Source organism: Stylophora pistillata, chromosome 4 (genome assembly GCF_964205215.1).
Source record: "Stylophora pistillata chromosome 4, jaStyPist1.2, whole genome shotgun sequence".
Lineage (NCBI taxonomy): Eukaryota > Metazoa > Cnidaria > Anthozoa > Scleractinia > Pocilloporidae > Stylophora > Stylophora pistillata.
Window position 1 is genome coordinate 35973553 of NC_142522.1, and position 19744 is coordinate 35993296.

The 19744-nt window shown below is 38.5% G+C and overlaps 5 long non-coding RNA genes across 8 annotated transcripts; all 5 read left to right on the forward strand.

The window, feature by feature from the left end:
- Positions 1–3247: 3247 nt before the first annotated feature.
- Positions 3248–4326, forward strand: LOC148733513 (uncharacterized). 2 transcript variants are annotated; one of them, XR_015999962.1, is made up of 3 exons: positions 3248–3399; positions 3782–3878; positions 4075–4326. It is a non-coding gene; the product is annotated as an uncharacterized LOC148733513 (long non-coding RNA). The 2 variants fall into 2 exon arrangements; XR_015999961.1 differs by having other exon boundaries at positions 3249–3399; positions 3782–3868.
- Positions 4327–6144: 1818 nt separating this feature from the next.
- LOC148733514 (uncharacterized) lies at positions 6145–7585 on the forward strand. The gene is made up of 2 exons (XR_015999969.1): positions 6145–7353; positions 7462–7585. It is a non-coding gene; the product is annotated as an uncharacterized LOC148733514 (long non-coding RNA).
- Positions 7586–8747: 1162 nt separating this feature from the next.
- On the forward strand, positions 8748–9830 carry LOC148733515 (uncharacterized). Of its 2 annotated transcripts, none has more exons than XR_015999952.1 (3): positions 8748–8903; positions 9286–9382; positions 9579–9830. It is a non-coding gene; the product is annotated as an uncharacterized LOC148733515 (long non-coding RNA). The 2 variants fall into 2 exon arrangements; XR_015999951.1 differs by having other exon boundaries at positions 9286–9372.
- Positions 9831–14409: 4579 nt separating this feature from the next.
- On the forward strand, positions 14410–15206 carry LOC148733516 (uncharacterized). Its single transcript, XR_015999966.1, has 3 exons — positions 14410–14655; positions 14775–14892; positions 15001–15206. It is a non-coding gene; the product is annotated as an uncharacterized LOC148733516 (long non-coding RNA).
- A 1079-nt stretch (positions 15207–16285) lies between these two features.
- LOC148733517 (uncharacterized) lies at positions 16286–17367 on the forward strand. 2 transcript variants are annotated; one of them, XR_015999957.1, is made up of 3 exons: positions 16286–16440; positions 16823–16919; positions 17116–17367. It is a non-coding gene; the product is annotated as an uncharacterized LOC148733517 (long non-coding RNA). The 2 variants fall into 2 exon arrangements; XR_015999956.1 differs by having other exon boundaries at positions 16287–16440; positions 16823–16909.
- Positions 17368–19744: the final 2377 nt, after the last annotated feature.

Consider the following 19744-nt stretch of genomic DNA (forward strand, 5'->3'; position numbering starts at 1 on the left):
AAGGTCTTGAAATTTTCTGTACTTCAGTTCCGGTAACAGCGAGAAACAAAGTCAATCAAGATGACTTATTTGCAAATTTATTTTGACGGTGGAAAAAGCTATGCGACTGGGAACAAGTTCTTGCAGCTTCAGTCAAACGCCTTACATTAGTTTTGACGGTTTTGGACGAATCTTTTTTTTTTTTTGCGGTCTCGCGGCTTTGCGAGATATTTTCTACGGTTTTGCAATTTCTAGTAGACACTAGTGTCCAACTCTCCTCTTTTAACAAGTTTCCTTTTAGACGAGTTACTTTGAGAAGCCCCAAGCAAATACCGAGCAACAATCCAGAATCTACCAAAGCAAAAGGCAAAGCTGAACGCTGCTGTCATGTGTCATTTCCATAGATAAGCTTTTTGTGAATACGAACTGTCAATTTGCAAGAAGCTCAATCTAATTGCACACACGAGAGAGGAAGAATTAACTTCATGAAAAGATGCAAATACAAACTGCACACAGGTAACGCGTGTCGTATAACGGGGAATAATGAGAAAAAAAGTAGTAACAGCAAGAAAACTATCAGACATAATGTTGATCTAAGAGTATTTGATATGTGAACATATCACTCGAGGTTTTTAAACTGGAAGAAGAAGAGTGAAAATAAAGTTCGAAACAAACAAAGGTAAAAAGAGAGAAAATATGTTGTTGCAGCTGTTTTAATACAAGTTACCTACTTGATGAGTGCCATTAATTATATACTAACGATCTGTAAAATACATATTTCTTTTACAACAAGACAACCACACAACTGTTGATAACCTTCGAGATATGTGTATATATAAATTTATATATCTAAATCTGTGTATATATATCTTATGAATTTAGTAATTTGAAATATAGACGTGTAAGCTGCTATAGAATTATTTGTCGTGAAAATAAAATGTTTGAATTTAATACTGAAAGCTTGTAAACATATCGTAGACACGTGTTCACTGTATCTGAGTTTGTGCCGCAAAATTTTAAGCGGCCTGGCCAGCATGTCACAGGCTGACAGGAGAAGCTTGTTTCCTGTAGGGCTTGCTTAATTTCAGCTTGGTAGCTTTTTCAGGCCAATGTGCAAATCCAGTTTTTCCCTTCGGTTTCCCGCAAGCATGAACCTCTTTTCTTTATTAAGTTTGGCAAACACCCTGCCGGGGAAGGTCTCAATTTGGATGACAACCAAATGAAATAAGTTTTCCCGACTTGAAGACTTACTAAGCTAACTCAAAGTTACAGCAAAATGTTATTCTTAAATAATGAAATTGCAATGTAGATGTCTATAAAGCTATCATCACTATTGTATTTTAGTGAAATTAAACTGTTTGACATGAAATGAATAAAGGCTGTGGTCCATAAGATAAACATGTCAGTGCCTTTCACTACTTCTGGGTCCAGTTGTTCGAAGGACAATTGGCACTAACAAAATGTTCAATTTTAATCCAGGTTTCCTTATATCTCTATTACAGAAGTTTTTTGGGATAATTTTTCCTATTCTTTTGAGAGCATCCGCCCATCGAATTATAGACGAAAATAGTTAAACTGAACTTTCTTTTAAAGCTTTCAGATCTGAAATGAAATTTCACACCAACCCTGGGCTATCTTAACCCAGCTTTGAACAACCCGGCCCTGAAGGTGAGCCTGTAGTGTCCAGGCCTCCAAGTCCATGCCCAAGGCCCCAGGAGACGTATACTCGAGTACTTATTATGCACTGTGAGTGAGAACGGGGTGAGAAAGTTTAGGAAAACGAACAAACTACGCGAACTGTAAGCGAACTGTGTAAGCGAACTCCTGAACATTACAGAGCCCAAACATTTGAAGTGGACAAAGTGGTGATATAGACTCCTTCGACTCCCAGGAGCGACCGCGACACGCGACATCATCGACATTTTGTGGCTCGAATGTCCAAAAAGCATACGAAATAAATTGTGTATTCCCTTTCTTCAGGATTCGAACGAGCAGTCGTCATCTGCCTATATTTATGAGAGCCGTAGAGTTCGCCTGAGGCTTACCTGTATTCCAATTATAATGTGTAGTAGAATAAACATCTGCCTCGAAAATGCTACAAATGTCTGTGATATCTGGCATTATTATATTTTCCTATCAGTAAAATCACTGTCGCTGAATGACTCAAAACCTGCATCAAATTTTGCCTGCAGCTACAACTTAAATGTCTTTTCTTCCACATAAATACGCTTATGGTTCCTCAGCCACGCTTTCTTGTATTCCCCTCTATCTCCAACCTTTCGTTTCCGCCCTGAGTTAAGGCATTTACCGCCATGTCCGGATCCTCCGCTAGACGCCATTCTGAATTTGTGAATGCAAATTGAAAAAGTCAGGATTGCTTTTTCAAGTTTCGATCGGCTATACGAGCATCCGTAGACCGTGACCGTGTCCCTTTAACTGTTATGGAAAACAACCACTTCTTTGAAATGGTATTAAAAGTTAATGTCGTAGTGATATGACAAGAAAAGCCAGAATTAAACCGCACGGTTCGCTTCCGCGCTTGACTTAAAATAAACGGCGGCATTTTCTACTAAACATCATTTTTAAGTTTGAATAAAGTTTGATTATTTTGGAAGTTCCCTTCTACAGAAGGAGCCTTAGCTTAGAAAATATAGCAAAAAGAAAAAAAGGCCCGACAGCTGTCTTTCCAAGCAGGTATCCAACAGCATTCCTGCTGATCCTCAGCCAGTTCCGTCACGAGAAGCACCGAAAAGAACCCAAAATTGTTCCGTAACCCTCTCAAAAAATTAATTTTGATCGAAAGAGACGAAAAATCTTCTTTAAGCGCGAGACCTCTAAATTACCCCCGTATAATGCCAGCAACAATATTCTTTGACAATAGCTTAAGATAATTTGAAATGTACGAAAGTGTACGAGTCGGGATCTAAAACCCTTCTCGGTTTTATCTTTTGGGCAATCAAGTTTGTACGTTTTTATTTGTACTTAGAAAATTTCGTCAGCGGTGTTGTTAGTATAAAAGGCATAGGCGGCGGAGCTTAGTTGTTTTCTCATTTTTGCCTTTGCAAAATATTTATTTCAGTCTACTCAGTTCAAGCGGTGATGAAAATATTTTGCACTTTTCTGGATAATTTAACTTACGTCTGCCAAAAAAAAAAGGCAAACTTGACAAATTGATTAAAAATCCTGTTATCAAAATACTGTCAGTTGTACATTTCCGGACTGAGCAAAAAAAGCGCTTCATTACAGCTGCACCCATCTTGGGTTGTCTACTGCACCTTTATATACCAGAATTTTTCATGCACTGAAGCCTGCGTAAGCAAGATGAAGACTATAGCACTTTGTATTTTTGCGCTGTTTCTTTCTTCGTTGCTGGTCGAGGGCGTCGTCAAAGTTGGCCCCTGTCCGGAGACTGGCTGCACGGTAACACAAGGACACCAATAAGCTTAGAAATTTTTTTACCTTTTTATTCACTCAAAATGTTTCATAGTTTTTTTTTTATGTGCGGTTTTCAAATTTTTTAGTTTGCGCTATTGATTTCAGTTAAATCATTGAAGTGGCTCGATTAAAAATCAATGACAATTTTTTTCCTTTCAAACGGATAATTTCCGGTAAGGATCACATACCAGTGAGCGTAGAAATACCTCAACCATTTAGTCATGTCAAAATGAGCTGGAATCTTGAATGATCTAAGTGGTCCAGTTTTTACATTTACATGTGTCGTTAATCGGTCTACTCACTCGAAATATTCATTTCTTTCTCGAAGTGAATTTTTCTTACTAAACGCCGTTTTAAAATCTTCCAGGGACGGACTCTGAAAAAGTTTAGAGATAAAGGCGGGGCTGAAAATTTGGAAATGTTGAGGACGAAAATCCGCAGACGCTTGGAGGAGGTTAGAGCAGGTTTTTAATTTTTCTGTTCGGTTTTCCCTGTTGATATTAGTTAAGTTATTCAGTATTTGAATTGAAGGAGAAAGTCACGGTACTTTAATTTTCATTCATTCAACTATCTGTCAGAGCTTAGCGGTCTTGTTTTTATGTTTATTTTTTCGAATAAAGTTAATGGTAAATTTTAAAATCATGTTTATGAAATCTTTAGGCACAAGGTGAGCGGCAGTACCGGAGAGGCATCTGCTTACAGGCCCGCGAGCTGGGATGTAAAATGGACCAAATGAAATAAGTTTCCCCGACTTGAAGACTTACTAAGCTAACTCAAAGTTACAGCAAAATGTTATTCTTAAATAATGAAATTGAGATGTGGATGTCTATAAAGCTATCCGATCACTATTGTATTTTAGTGAAATTAAACTGTTTGACATGAAATGAATAAAAGCTGTGGTCCATATAATAAGCATGTCAGTGCCTTTCACTACTTCTGGGTGCAGTTGTTCGAAGGACGATTAATCCAGGTTTCCTTATTTCTCTGTTACAGAAGCTTTTTGGGATAATTTTCCCTGTTGTTTTGAGAGCATCCGATCATCAAATTATAGACGAAAACAGTTAAACTGAACGTTTTTTTAAAGCTTTCAGATCTGAAATGAAATTTCACACCAACCCTGGGCTATCTTAACCCAGCTTTAAATAACCCGGCCCTGAAGGTGAGCCTGTAGTGTCCAGGTCTCCAAGTCCATGCCCAAGGCCCCAGGAGACGTATACTCGAGTACTTATTATGCACTGTGAGTGAGAACGGGGTGAGAAAGTTTAGGAAAACGAACAAACTACGCGAACTGTAAGTGAACTGTGGAAGCGAACTCCTGAACATTACAGAGACCAAACATTTGAAGTGGACAAAGTGGTGATATAGACTCTTTCGACTCCCATGAGTGACCGCGACACGCGACATCAATATAATATCAAGCAAACAACGGATGAAAATATAGGAAAATATCAATCAGTGGATTATCAGTTGACCCAATACCAATTTCTCCAAACTGACATCCTAAGAATTGTACAGCAGACAGTAAGGAGAATTACGAATGAGATCTTTAAAGTGAACAGGTTCATCTCCAGGCCTTTATATTAATGTTTAGTTAAGGCTTGAGTTATTGCCCCTGTAATGCGCAGTACATTTTTATTCACAATTTACAATTGTTCCTTATTTTTCAGAATCCTAGAAGAGGAACACATCCCTAGCAGTTTGAGCTATATAGCTAGAGTTCTGCAGAATGTTATTAGGCTGGAGTTAGCTCAAACGTTTTTATATATAATTTTTCCCTGCTGCCGGTAGTTTTTTTGCATTCTCAAATGAGACAGTTTCGATAGCTGTTGGCCATCTTTGTCAAAACTTACGAGGACTGATGCCTGGCATGCGCATGTATCAGAACTGTCAACATCTAATCATACATAAAGGAGGAGTCATCACCTGCTGCGAGGAGTTTTACACAAATTTCACACGAATCGATACCATCGAATGAACCATATCGCACGAGTCGCGTCTCAAATGACAAGGCATCCTGGCAATTAGCCCCTTTAGCTTTATATTAATCTGGTGCCCGGTCGCTGGTGTCCTATAATTTGTGCGATTTGGCCATTTTCTTATTTCAAAAAAAGATAGGCCTGCTTAGATAAAAACCTCCTCCTAAAGTCTTTATCCTGTCTTTCTATGCTTCATAACCTCTCAGCCAGCGGTATGAAAATGAAAAGCACACACCAGTCTGCTAAAGCCGCGCAACCTCCTCTCGTTGAGAGGACGGGCGGAAAAGCACCCTGGGAACGAGGTTGAAAGGCCCGCCGTGAGAATTTGGAAAATGCGTCGAAAAAGCTGTGCGAGTGCAGGACCGAGCGGCTTTTGCAGATTGGCTCACGTCAACCGGCGTCCAGCTTTACACACGTTAGCTTTTATGATGGTTTTCTTTATTATTGTGTTGAGCGAGTGAAAATTAAGACATCGGCAAAAAGAGAAAGAAAAACAATTAAAAAATTACGTGCTCGCGGAGGCACTAAAATCGAAAGACAAACAAGAATGAGCCGCTTCCGCGGAGACTGATTTTATTTGTCGCGGTTATGGGGCCCTGGCTGTAAATCAAAATAAAGAATATTTAATCGTTTGCCTCGTAATGTAGAGTTCGTTTAAAGGAGGCTTTAACCTGTTGATCTGTAATTGATAGCTGACACTTTCATGAAAAAGAGACTCTGCGTCGGGGAAGAAACGAATCAATTCTAATTAATCAAAATGTGTATATCTGACAGCTTTCCACATTAGTGTATTCAGGTGTTAGCAGCAGAATCTCAAGTGACGTTTTTCTTCTATCTCTCGGTAGTTAAGACACAAGCTATTATCCTCGTACTCACACTAGATTTCAACACTTCTAAGGGTAATCGAGTTCTTGCTTTATCTAATTCATCTTTCACATCTCTAGAGATAGCACAAAAGAATTAATCACCATCATATTTATTTAAAATTTTTTATTTTCCTTTGTCGGTGAATGTAGACAGTTACTTTGAATAAGCTTCTTTAAGAAGTCCCTTGTAAAAATATTGAACGATAACTCAATCTCCAACCAAATACATTCGGCCGTGGTATAGAATCGTTTGAGATAGCTGAACACTGTTTGTTTCATTAAGTCTAATTCCCAGCGAAAATCTTTTTGATAATTTCTAAAGTCAAGGTGTTTTCATTTGTGCAAGAGGAGGATAACACTCCATTGAAAGATGCCAACTCGAACTGCGCCTATTTAAATGAAAGCCGTTCAGAGTTAAAATTTTTTCTAAAAAAAAAAAACATAGCTACTAGTAATACTCGTTATCGTGCAAAGCACTCGATTTTGCTGAGTAAAAAAGAAAACTGATAAAATCAAAATGAAAAAGGGAAGAAAAAATAACAAGATATTTAATGTTAAGTAAATTATTCATGTGATGGGTGAAAACTATGACATACGATCTATCCATACCTTATTATTTTTGTTAGCATTTCAGAGTTAAAATGTAAATGAGCGTAAGGGAAAAAAGTGAGGGAATCAACACGGGCGGATTGACTTCATCGAGAACTCACACTTTCACATTAGCAGGAAAGATAAATTTTATTACCTGTGAATCTATATTTTCGATAAAACGTAAAGGGACACTGTCAAGGGTTGACAGGCGCAGTAGCATACACTCTCTCCGAGACTTGTCACGCTCGACGGCCATTATAGAAATATCAGTGAGATGAAGAATTCTGCATATATTGTGCATTTAAATCAAGTTTATTCAAAGAAAATGCTCGTGAAAGCGAATGTATTTTACTGAGGAACCTTCGATGATCTTTTGTAAATGTAAAAGTGCTTGTACGACGAAGCGCAAAGAAAACAGTTCTCGTGGGTACCCGTGCAAAGGGAGAAACGTGCTGCGTACAGATGAACGTAAATGTGGAAAAAGCAATAAACCTTGCAGAAACAGGGTATGCATATAAATTTGAATACACGTATAAAGTTGTATACATTCACTTCTTTTGTGGCTCGAATGTCCAAAAAGCATACGAAATAAATTGTGTATTCCCTTTCTTCAGGATTCGAACGAGCAGTCGTCATCTGCCTATATTTATGAGAGCCGTAGAGTGCGCCTGAGGCTTACCTGTATTCCAATTATAATGTGTAGGAGAATAAACATCTGCCTCGAAGATGCTACAAATGTCTGTGATATCTGGCATTATTTTATTTTCCTATCAGTAAAATCACTGTCGCTAAATGACTCAAAACCTGCATCAAATTTTGCCTGCAGCTACAACTTAAATGTCTTTTCTTCCACATAAATACGCTTATGGTTCCTCAGCCACGCTTTCTTGTATTCCCCTCTATCTCCAACCTTTCGTTTCCGCCCTCAGTTAATGTGTTTACTGCCATGTCCGGATCCTCCGCTAGACGCCATTCTGAATTTGTGAATGCAAATTGAAAAAGTCAGGATTGCTTTTTCAAGTTTCGATCGGCTATACGAGCATCCGCAGACCGTGACCGCGTCCCTTTAACTGTTATGGAAAACAACCACTTCTTTGAAATGGTATTAAAAGTTAATGTCGTAGTGATATAACAAGAAAAGCCAAAATTAAAGTGTACGGTTCGCTTCCGCGCTTGACTTAAAAAAAATGGCGGCATTTTCTGCTAAACATCATTTTTAAGTTTGAATAAAGTTTGCTTATTTTGGAAGTTCCCTTCTACAGAAGGAGCCTTAGCTTAGAAAATAAAGCAAAAAGAAAAAAAAAGCCCGACAGCTGTCTTTCGAAGCAGGTATCCAACAGCATTCCTGCTGATCCTCAGCCAATTCCGTCACGAGAAGCACCGAAACGAACCCAAAATTGTTCCGTAACCCTCTCATAAAATTAATTTTGATCGAAAGAGACGAAAAATCTTCTTTAAGCGGGACGCCTCTAAATTACCCCCGTATAATGTCAGCAACAATATTCTTTGACAATAGCTTAAGATAATTTGAAATGTACGAAAGTGTACGAGTTGGGATCTAAAACCCTTCTCGGTTTTATCTTTTGCTTAATCAAGTTTGTACGTTTTTATTTGTACTTAGAAAATTTCGTCAGCGGTGTTGTTAGTATAAAAGGCATAGGCGGCGGAGCTGGGTTGTTTTCTCATTTTTGCCTTTGCAAAATATTTATTTCAGTCTACTCAGTTCAAGCGGTGATGAAAATATTTTGCACTTTTCTGGATAATTTAACTTACGTTTGCCAAAAAAAAAAAGGCAAACTTGACAAATTGATTAAAAATCCTGTTATCAAAATACTGTCAGTTGTACATTTTCGGACTGAGCAGAAAAACGGCTTCCCTACAGCTGCACCCATCTGGGGTTGTCTGCTGCACCTTTATATACCAGAGTTTTTCATGCACTGAAGCCTGCGTGAGCAAGATGAAGACTATAGCACTTTGTATTTTTGCACTGTTTCTTTCTTCGTTGCTGGTCGAGGGCGTCGTCAAAGTTGGCCCCTGTCCGGAGACTGGCTGCACGGTAACACAAGGGCACCAATAAGCTTAGAAATTTTTTTACCTGTTTATTTACTCAAAATGTTTCATAGTTTTTCTTTTATGTGCGGTTTTCAAATTTTTTAGTTTGCGCTATTGATTTCAGTTAAATCATTGAAGTGGCTCGATTAAAAATCAATGACAATTTTTTTCCTTTCAAACGGATAATTTCCGGTAAGGATCACATACCAGTGAGCGTAGAAATACCTCAACCATTTAGTCATGTCAAAATGAGCTGGAATCTTGAATGATCTAAGTGGTCCAGTTTTTACATTTACATGTGTCGTTAACCGGTCTACTCACTCGAAATATTCATTTCTTTCTCGAAGTGAATTTTTCTCACTAAAAGCCGTTTTAAAATCTTCCAGGGACGGACTCTGAAAAAGTTTAGAGATAAAGGCGGGGCTGAAAATTTAGAAATGTTGAGGACGAAAATCCGCAGACGCTTGGAGGAGGTTAGAGCAGGTTTTTAATTTTTCTGTTCGGTTTTCCCTGTTGATATTAGTTAAGTTATTCAGTATTTGAATTGAAGGAGAAAGTCACGGTACTTTAATTTTCATTCATTCAACTATCTGCCAGAGCTTAGCGGTCTTGTTTTTATGTTTATTTCTTTGAATAAAGTTAATGGTAAATTTTAAAATCATGTTTATGAAATCTTTAGGCACAAGGTGAGCGGCAGTACCGGAGAGGCATCTGCTTACAGGCCCGCGAGCTGGGATGTAAAATGGACCAAATGAAATAAGTTTCCCCGACTTGAAGACTTACTAAGCTAACTCAAAGTTACAGCAAAATGTTATTCTTAAATAATGAAATTGAGATGTGGATATCTATAAAGCTATCCGATCACTATTGTATTTTAGTGAAATTAAACTGTTTGACATGAAATGAATAAAAGCTGTGGTCCATATAATAAGCATGTCAGTGCCTTTCACTACTTCTGGGTCCAGTTGTTCGAAGGATGATTAATCCAGGTTTCCTTATTTCTCTGTTACAGAAGCTTTTTGGGATAATTTTCCCTGTTGTTTTGAGAGCATCCGATCATCAAATTATAGACGAAAACAGTTAAACTGAACTTTCTTTTAAAGCTTTCAGATCTGAAATGAAATTTCACACCAACCCTGGGGTATCTTAACCCAGCTTTGAACAACCCGGCCCTGAAGGTGAGCCTGTAGTGTCCAGGCCTCCAAGTCCATGCCCAAGGCCCCAGGAGACGTATACTCGAGTACTTATTATGCACTGTGAGTGAGAACGGGGTGAGAAAGTTTAGGAAAACGAACAAACTACGCGAACTGTAAGCGAACTGTGTAAGCGAACTCCTGAACATTACAGAGACCAAACATTTGAAGTGGACAAAGTGGTGATATAGACTCTTTCGACTCCCATGAGTGACCGCGACACGCGACATCAATATAATATCAAGCAAACAACGGATGAGAATATAGGAAAATATCAATCAGTGGATTATCAGTTGACCCAATACCAATTTCTCCAAACTAACATCCTAAGAATTGTACAGCAGACAGTAAGGAGAATTACGAATGAGATCTTTAAAGTGAACAGGTTCATCTCCAGGCCTTTATATTAATGTTTAGTTAAGGCTTGAATTATTGCCCCAGTAATGCGCAGTACATTTTTATTCACAATTTACAATTGTTCCTTATTTTTCAGAATCCTAGAAGAGGAACACATCCCTAGCAGTTTGAGCTATAAGGCTAGAGTTCTGCAGAATGTTATTAGGCTGGAGTTAGCTAAAACCTTTTTATATATAATTTTTCCCTGCTGCCGGTAGTTTTTTTTGCATTCTCAAATGAGACAGTTTCGATAGCTGTTGGCCATCTTTGTCAAAACTTACGAGGACTGAAGGCTGGCATGCGCATGTATCAGAACTGTCAACATCTAATCATACATAAAGGAGAAGTCATCACCTGCTGCGGGGAGTTTTACACAAATTTCACACGAATCGATACCATCGAATGAACCATATCGCACGGGTCGCGTCTCAAATGGGAAGGCATCTTGGCAATTAGCCCCTTTAGCTTTATATTAATCTGGTGCCCGGTCGCTGGTGTCCCATAATTTGTGCGATTTGGCCATTTTCTTATTTCAAAAAAAGATAGGCCTGCTTAGATAAAAACCTCCTCCTAAAGTCTTTATCCTGTCTTTCTATGCTTCATAACCTCTCAGCCAGCGGTATGAAAATGAAAAGAACACAACAGTCGGCTAAAGCCGCGGAACCTCCTCTCGTTGAGAGGATGGGCGGAAAAGCACCCTGGGAACGAGGTTGAAAGGCCCGCCGTTAGAATTTGGAAAAGGCGTCGAAAAAGCTGTGCGAGTTCAGGACGAGCGGCTTTTCCAGATTGGCTCACGTCAACCGGCGTCCAGCTTTACACACGTTAGCTTTTATGATGGTTTTCTTTATTATCGTGTTGAGCGAGTGAAAATTAAGACATCGGCAAAAAGAGAAAGAAAAACAATTAAAAAATTACGTGCTCGCGGAGGCACTAAAATCGAAAGACAAACAAGAATGAGCCGCTTCCGCAGAGACTGATTTTATTCGTCGGGGTTATGGGGCCCTGGCTATAAATCAAAATAAAGAATATTTAATCGTTTGCCTCGCAACGTAGAGTTCGTTTAAAGGAGGCTTTAACCTGTTGATCTGTAATTGATAGCTGACACTTTCATGAAAAAGAGACTCTGCGTCGGGGAAGAAACGAGTCAATTCTAATTAATCAAAATGTGTATGTGACAGCTTTCCACATTAGTGTATTCAGGTGTTAGCAGCAGAATCTCAAGTGACGTTTTTCTTCTATCTCTTGGTAGTTAAGACACAAGCAATTATCCTCGTACTCACACTAGATTTCAACTCTTCTAAGGGTAATCGAGTTCTTGCTTTATCTAATTCATCTGTCACATCTCTAGAGATAGCACAAAAGAATTAATCACCATCATATTTATTTAAAATTTTTTATTTTCCTTTGTCTGTGAATGTAGACAGTTACTTTGAATAAGCTTCTTTGAGAAGTCCCTCGTAAAAATATTGAACGATAACTCATTCTCCAACCAAATACATTCGGCCGTGGTATAGAATCGTTTGAGATAGCTAAACACTGTTTGTTTCATTAAGTCTAATTCCCAGCGAAAATCTTTTTGATAATTTCTAAAGTCAAGGTGTTTTCATTTGTGCAAGAGGAGGATAACACTCCATTGAAAGATGCCAACTCGAACTGCGCCTATTTAAATGAAAGCCGTTCAGAGTTAAATTTTTTTCTAAAAAAAAAACATAGCTACTAGTAATACTCGTTATCGTGTAAAGCACTCGATTTTTCTGAGTAAAAAAGAAAACTGATAAAATCAAAATGAAAAAGGGAAGAAAAAATAACAAGATATTTAATGTTAAGTAAATTATTCATGTGATGGGTGAAAATTATGACATACGATCTATCCATACCTTATTATTTTTGTTAGCATTTCAGAGTTAAAATGTAAATGAGCGTAAAGGAAAAAAGTGAGGGAATCAACACGGGTGGATTGACTCCATCGAGAACTCACACTTTCACATTAGCAGGAAAGATAAATTTTACTACCTGGGAATCTATATTTTCGATAAAACTTAAAGGGACACCGTCACGGGTTGACATGCGCAGTAGCATACACTCTCTCCGAGACTTGTCTGTTCACAATTTACAATTGTTCCTTATTTTTAAGAATCCTAGAAGAGGAACACATCCCTAGCAGTTTGAGCTATATAGCTAGAGTTCTGCAGAATGTTATTAGGCTGGAGTTAGCTCAAACATTTTTATATATAATTTTTCCCTGCTGCCGGTAGTTTTTTTGCATGCTCAAATGAGACAATTTCAATAGCTGTCGGCCATCTTTGACAAAACTTACGAGGACTGACGGCTGGCATGCGCATGTATAAGAACTGTCAACATCTAATCATGCATAAAGGAGAAGTCATCACCTGCTGCGGGGAGTTTTACACAAATTTCACACGAATCGATACCATCGAATGAACCATATCGCACGAGTCGCGTCTCAAATGACAAGGCATCCTGGCAATTAGCCCCTTTAGCTTTATATTAATCTGGTGCCCGGTCGCTGGTGTCCTATTTTTTGCGCGATTTGGCCATTTTCTTATTTAAAATAAAGATAGGCCTGCTTAGATAAAAACCTCCTCCTAAAGTCTTTATCCTGTCTTTCTATGCTTCATAACCTCTCAGCCAGCGGTATGAAAATGAAAAGCACACACCAGTCTGCTAAAGCCGCGCAACCTCCTCTCGTTGAGAGGACGGGCGGAAAAGCGCCCTGGAAATGAGGTTGAAAGGTCCGCCGTTAGAATTTGGAAAAGGCGTCGAAAGAGCTGTGCGAGTTCAGGACCGAGCGGCTTTTCCAGATTGGCTCACGTCAACCGGCGTCCAGCTTTACACACGTTAGCTTTTATGATGGTTTTCTTTATTATCGTGTTGAGTGAGTGAAAATTAAGACATCGGCAAAAAGAGAAAGAAAAACAATTAAAAAATTACGTGCTCGCGGAGGCACTAGAATCGAAAGAGAAACAAGAATGAGCCGCTTCCGCGGAGACTGATTTTATTTGTCGCGGTTATGGGGCCCTAGCTGTAAATCAAAATAAAGAATATTTAATCGTTTGCCTCGCAATGTGGAGTTCGTTTAAAGGAGGCTTTAACTTGTTGATCTGTAATTGATAGCTGACACTTTCATGAAAAAGAGACTCTGCGTCGGGGAAGAAACGAGTCAATTCTCATTAATCAAAATGTGTATATCTGACAGCTTTCCACATTAGCGTATTCAGGTGTTAGCAGCAGAATCTCAAGTGACGTTTTTCTTCTATCTCTTGGTAGTTAAGACACAAGCTGTTATCCTCGTACTCACACTAGATTTCAACACTTCTAAGGGTAATCGAGTTCTTGCTTTATCTAATTTATCTGTCACATCTCTAGAGATAGCCCAAAAGAATTAATCACCATCATATTTATTCAAAATTTTTTATTTTCCTTTGTCAGTGAATGTAGACAGTTACTTTGAATAAGCTTCTTTGAGAAGTCCCTCGTAAAAATATTGAACGATAACTCGTTCTCCAACCAAATACATTCGGCCGTGGTATAGAATCGTTTGAGATAGCTGAACACTGTTTCTTTCATTAAGTCTAAATCGCAGCGAAAATCTTTTTGATAATTTCTAAAGTCAAGGTGTTTTCATTTGTGCAAGAGGAGGATAACACTCAATTGAAAGATGCCAACTCGGACTGCGCCTATTTAAATGAAAGCCGTTCAGAGTTAAAATTTTCTCTAAAAAAGAAAGATAGGTACTAGTAATACTCGTTATCGTGCAAAGCACTCGATTTTGCTGAGTAAAAAAAAAACAGATAAAATCGAAAATGAAAAAGGGAAGAAAAAATAACAAGATATTTAATGTTAAGTAAATTATTCATGTGATGGGTGAAAATTATGACATACGATCTATCCATACCTTATTATTTTTGTTAGCATTTCAGAGTTAAAATGTAAATGAGCGTAAGGGAAAAAAGTGAGGGAATCAACACGGGTGGATTGACTCCATCGAGAACTCACACTTTCACATTAGCAGGAAAGATAAATTTTACTACCTGTGAATCTATATTTTCGATAAAACGTAAAGGGACACCGTCACGAGTTGACATGCGCAGTAGCATACACTCTTTCGGAGACTTCTCACGCTCGACGGCCATTATAGAAATATCAGTGAGTTGAAGAATTCTGCATATATTTTGCATTTAAATCAAGTTTATACAAAGCAAATGCTCGTGAAAGCGAATGTATTTTACTGAGGAACCTTCGATGATCTTTTTTAAATGTAAAAGTGCTTGTACGACGAAGCGCAAAGAAAACAGTTCTCGTGGGTACCCGTGCAAAGGGAGAAACGTGCTGCGTACAGATGAACGTAAATGTGGAACAAGCAATAAACCTTGCAGAAACAGGGTATGCATATAAATTTGAATACACGTATAAAGTTGTATACATTCACTTCTTTTGTGGCTCGAATGTCCAAACAGCATACGAAATAAATTGTGTATTCCCTTTTTTCAGGATTCGAACGAGCAGTCGTCATCTGCCTATATTTATGAGAGCCGTAGAGTTCGCCTGAGGCTTACCTGTACTCCAATTATAATGTGTAGTAGAATAAACATCTGCCTCGAAAATGCTACAAATGTCTGTGATATCTGGTATTATTATATTTTCCTATCAGTAAAATCACTGTCGCTGAATGACTCAAAACCTGCATCAAATTTTGCCTGCAGCTACAACTTAACTGTCTTTTCTTCCACATAAATACGCTTATGGTTCCTCAGCCACGCTTTCTTGTATTCCCCTCTATCTCCAACCTTTCGTTTCCGCCCTGAGTTAAGGCATTTACCGCCATGTCCGGATCCTCCGCTAGACGCCATTCTGAATTTGTGAATGCAAATTGAAAAAGTCAGGATTGCTTTTTCAAGTTTCGATCGGCTATACGAGCATCCGCAGACCGTGATCGTGTCCCTTTAACTGTTATGGAAAACAACCACTTCTTTGAAATGGTATTAAAAGTTAATGTCGTAGTGATATGACAAGAAAAGCCAGAATTCAACTGCACGGTTCGCTTCCGCGCTTGACTTAAAATAAACGGCGGCATTTTCTACTAAACATCATTTTTAAGTTTGAATAAAGTTTGATTATTTTGGAAGTTCCCTTTACAGAAGGAGCCTTAGCTTAGAAAATAAAGCAAAAAGAAAAAAAGGCCCGACAGCTGTCTTTCGAAGCAGGTATCCAACAGCATTCCTGCTGATCCTCAGCCAGTTCCGTCACGAGAAGCACCGAAACGAACCCAAAATTGTTCCGTAACCCTCTCATAAAATTAATTTTGATCGAAAGAGACGAAAAATCTTCTTTAAGCGCGACGCCTCTAAATTACCCCCGTATAATGTCAGCAACAATATTCTTTGACAATAGCTTAAGATAATTTGAAATGTACGAAAGTGTACGAGTCGGGATCTAAAACCCTTCTCGGTTTTATCTTTTGCTTAATCAAGTTTGTACGTTTTTATTTGTACTTAGAAAATCTCGTAACCGGTGTTGTTAGTATAAAAGGCATAGGCGGCGGAGCTGGGTTGTTTTCTCATTTTTGCCTTTGCAAAATATTTATCTCAGTCTACTCAGTTCAAGCGGTGATGAAAATATTTTGCACTTTTCTGGATAATTTAACTTACGTCTGCTAAAAAAAAAAAGGCAAACTTGACAAATTGATTAAAAATCCTGTTATCAAAATACTGTCAGTTGTACATTTCCGGACTGAGCAGAAAAAGCGCTCCACTACAGCTGCACCCATCTTGGGTTGTCTACTGCACCTTTATATACCAAAATTTTTCATGCACTGAAGCCTGCGTAAGCAAGATGAAGACTATAGCACTTTGTATTTTTGCACTGTTTCTTTCTTCGTTGCTGGTCGAGGGCTTTACAGCATTTGGCCCCTGTCCGGAGACTGGCTGCACGGTAACACAAGGACACCAATAAGCTTAGAAATTTTTTTACCTTTTTATTTACTCAAAATGTTTCATAGTTTTTCTTTTATGTGCGGTTTTCAAATTTTTTAGTTTGCGCTATTGATTTCAGTTAAATCATTGAAGTGGCTCGATTAAAAATCAATGACAATTTTTTTCCTTTCAAACGGATAATTTCCGGTAAGGATCACATACCAGTGAGCGTAGAAATACCTCAACCATTTAGTCATGTCAAAATGAGCTGGAATCTTGAATGATCTAAGTGGTCCAGTTTTTACATTTACATGTGTCGTTAATCGGTCTACTCACTCGAAATATTCATTTCTTTCTCGAAGTGAAACTTTCTTACTAAAAGCCGTTTTAAAATCTTCCAGGGACGGACTCTGAAAAAGTTTAGAGATAAAGGCGGGGCTGAAAATTTAGAAATGTTGAGGACGAAAATCCGCAGACGCTTGGAGGAGGTTAGAGCAGGTTTTTATTTTTTCTGTTCGGTTTTCCCTGTTGATATTAGTTAAGTTATTCAGTATTTGAATTGAAGGAGAAAGTCACGGTACTTTAATTTTCATTCATTCAACTATCTGTCAGAGCTTAGCGGTCTTGTTTTTATGCTTATTTTTTCGAATAAAGTTAATGGTAAATTTTAAAATCATGTTTATGAAATCTTTAGGCACAAGGTGAGCGGCAGTACCGGAGAGGCATCTGCTTACAGGCCCGCGAGCTGGGATGTAAAATGGACCAAATGAAATAAGTTTCCCCGACTTGAAGACTTACTAAGCTAACTCAAAGTTACAGCAAAATGTTATTCTTAAATAATGAAATTGAGATGTAGATGTCTATAAAGCTATCCGATCACTATTGTATTTTAGTGAAATTAAACTGTTTGACATGAAATGAATAAAGGCTGTGGTCCATATAATAAGCATGTCAGTGCCTTTCACTACTTCTGGGTGCAGTTGTTCGAAGGACGATTAATCCAGGTTTCCTTATTTCTCTGTTACAGAAGCTTTTTGGGATAATTTTCCCTGTTGTTTTGAGAGCATCCGATCATCAAATTATAGACGAAAACAGTTAAACTGAACTTTCTTTTAAAGCTCTCAGATCTGAAATGAAATTTCACACCAACCCTGGGGTATCTTAACCCAGTTTTGAACAACCCGACCCTGAAGGTGAGCCTGTAGTGTCCAGGCCTCCAAGTCCATGCCCAAGGCCCCAGGAGACGTATACTCAAGTACTTATTATGCACTGTGAGTGAGAACGGGGGTAGAAAAATTTAGGAAAACGAACAAACTACGCGAATTGTAAGCGAACTGTGGAAGCGAACTCCTGAACATTACAGAGACCAAACATTTGAAGTGGACAAAGTGGTGATATAGACTCTTTCGACTCCCATGAGTGACCGCGACACGCGACATCAATATAATATCAAGCGAACAACGGATGAGAATATAGGAAAATATTAATCAGTGGATTATCAGTTGACCCAATACCAATTTCTCCAAACTAACATCCTAAGAATTGTACAGCAGACAGTAAGGAGAATTACGAATGAGATCTTTAGAGTGAACGGGTTCATCTCCAGGCCTTTATATTAATGTTTAGTTAAGGCTTGAGCTATTGCCCCTGTAATGTGTAGTACATTTTTATTCACAATTTACAATTGGTCCTTATTTTTAAGAATCCTAGAAGGGGAACACATCCCTATCAGTTTGAGCTATATAGGTAGAGTTCTGCAGAATGTTATTAGGCTGGAGTTGGCTCAAACCTTTTTATATATCATTTTTCCCTGCTGCCGGTAGTTTTTTTGCATGCTCCAATGAGACAGTTTCGATAGCTGTCGGCCATCTTTGTCAAAACTTACGAGGACTGATGCCTGGCATGCGCATGTATCAGAACTGTCAACATCTAATCATACATAAAGGAGAAGTCATCACCTGCTGCGGGGAGTTTTACACAAATTTCACACGAATCGATACCATCGAATGAACCATATCGCACGAGTCGCGTATCAAATGGCAAGGCATCCTGGCAATTAGCCCCTTTAGCTTTATATTAATCTGGTGCCCGGTCGCTGGTGTCCTATAATTTGCGCGATTTGGCCATTTTCTTATTTCAAAAAAAGATAGGCCTGCTTAGATAAAAACCTCCTCCTAAAGTCTTTATCCTGTCTTTCTATGCTTCATAACCTCTCAGCCAGCGGTATGAAAATGAAAAGCACACACCAGTCTGCTAAAGCCGCGCAACCTCCTCTCGTTGAGAGGACGGGCGGAAAAGCGCCCTGGAAATGAGGTTGAAAGGTCCGCCGATAGAATTTGGAAAAGGCGTCGAAAGAGCTGTGCGAGTGCAGGACCGAGCGGCTTTTCCAGATTGACTCACGTCAACCGGCGTCCAGCTTTACACACGTCAGCTTTTATCGTGGTTTTCTTTATTATCGTGTTGAGCGAGTGAAAATTAAGACATCGGCAAAAAGAGAAAGAAAAACAATTAAAAAATTACGTGCTCGCGGAGGCACTAAAATCGAAAGACAAACAAGAATGAGCCGCTTCCGCAGAGACTGATTTTATTCGTCGGGGTTGTGGGGCCCTGGCTATAAATCAAAATAAAGAATATTTAATCGTCTGCCTCGCAATGTAGAGTTCGTTTAAAGGAGGCTTTAACCTGTTGATCTGTAATTGATAGCTGACACTTTCATGAAAAAGAGACTCTGCGTCGGGGAAGAAACGAGTCAATTCTCATTAATCAAAATGTGTATATCTGACAGCTTTCCACATTAGAGTATTCAGGTGTTAGCAGCAGAATCTCAAGTGACGTTTTTCTTCTATCTCTTGGTAGTTAAGACACAAGCTGTTATCCTCGTACTCACACTAGATTTTAACACTTCTAAGGGTAATCGAGTTCTTGCTTTATCTAATTCATCTGTCACATCTCTAGAGATAGCACAAAAGAATTAATCACCATCATATTTATTCAAAATTTTTTATTTTCCTTTGTCAGTGAATGTAGACAGTTACTTTGAATAAGCTTCTTTGAGAAGTCCCTCGTAAAAATATGGAACGATAACTCATTCTCCAACCAAATACATTCGGCCGTGGTATAGAATCGTATGAGATAGCTGAACACTGTTTGTTTTATTAAGTCTAAATCGCAGCGAAAATCTTTTTGATAATTTCTAATGTCAAGGTGTTTTCATTTGTGCAAGAGGAGGATAACACTCCATTGAAAGATGCCAATTCGGACTGCGCCTATTTAAATGAAAGCCGTTCAGAGTTAAAATTTTCTCTAAAAAAGAAAGATAGGTA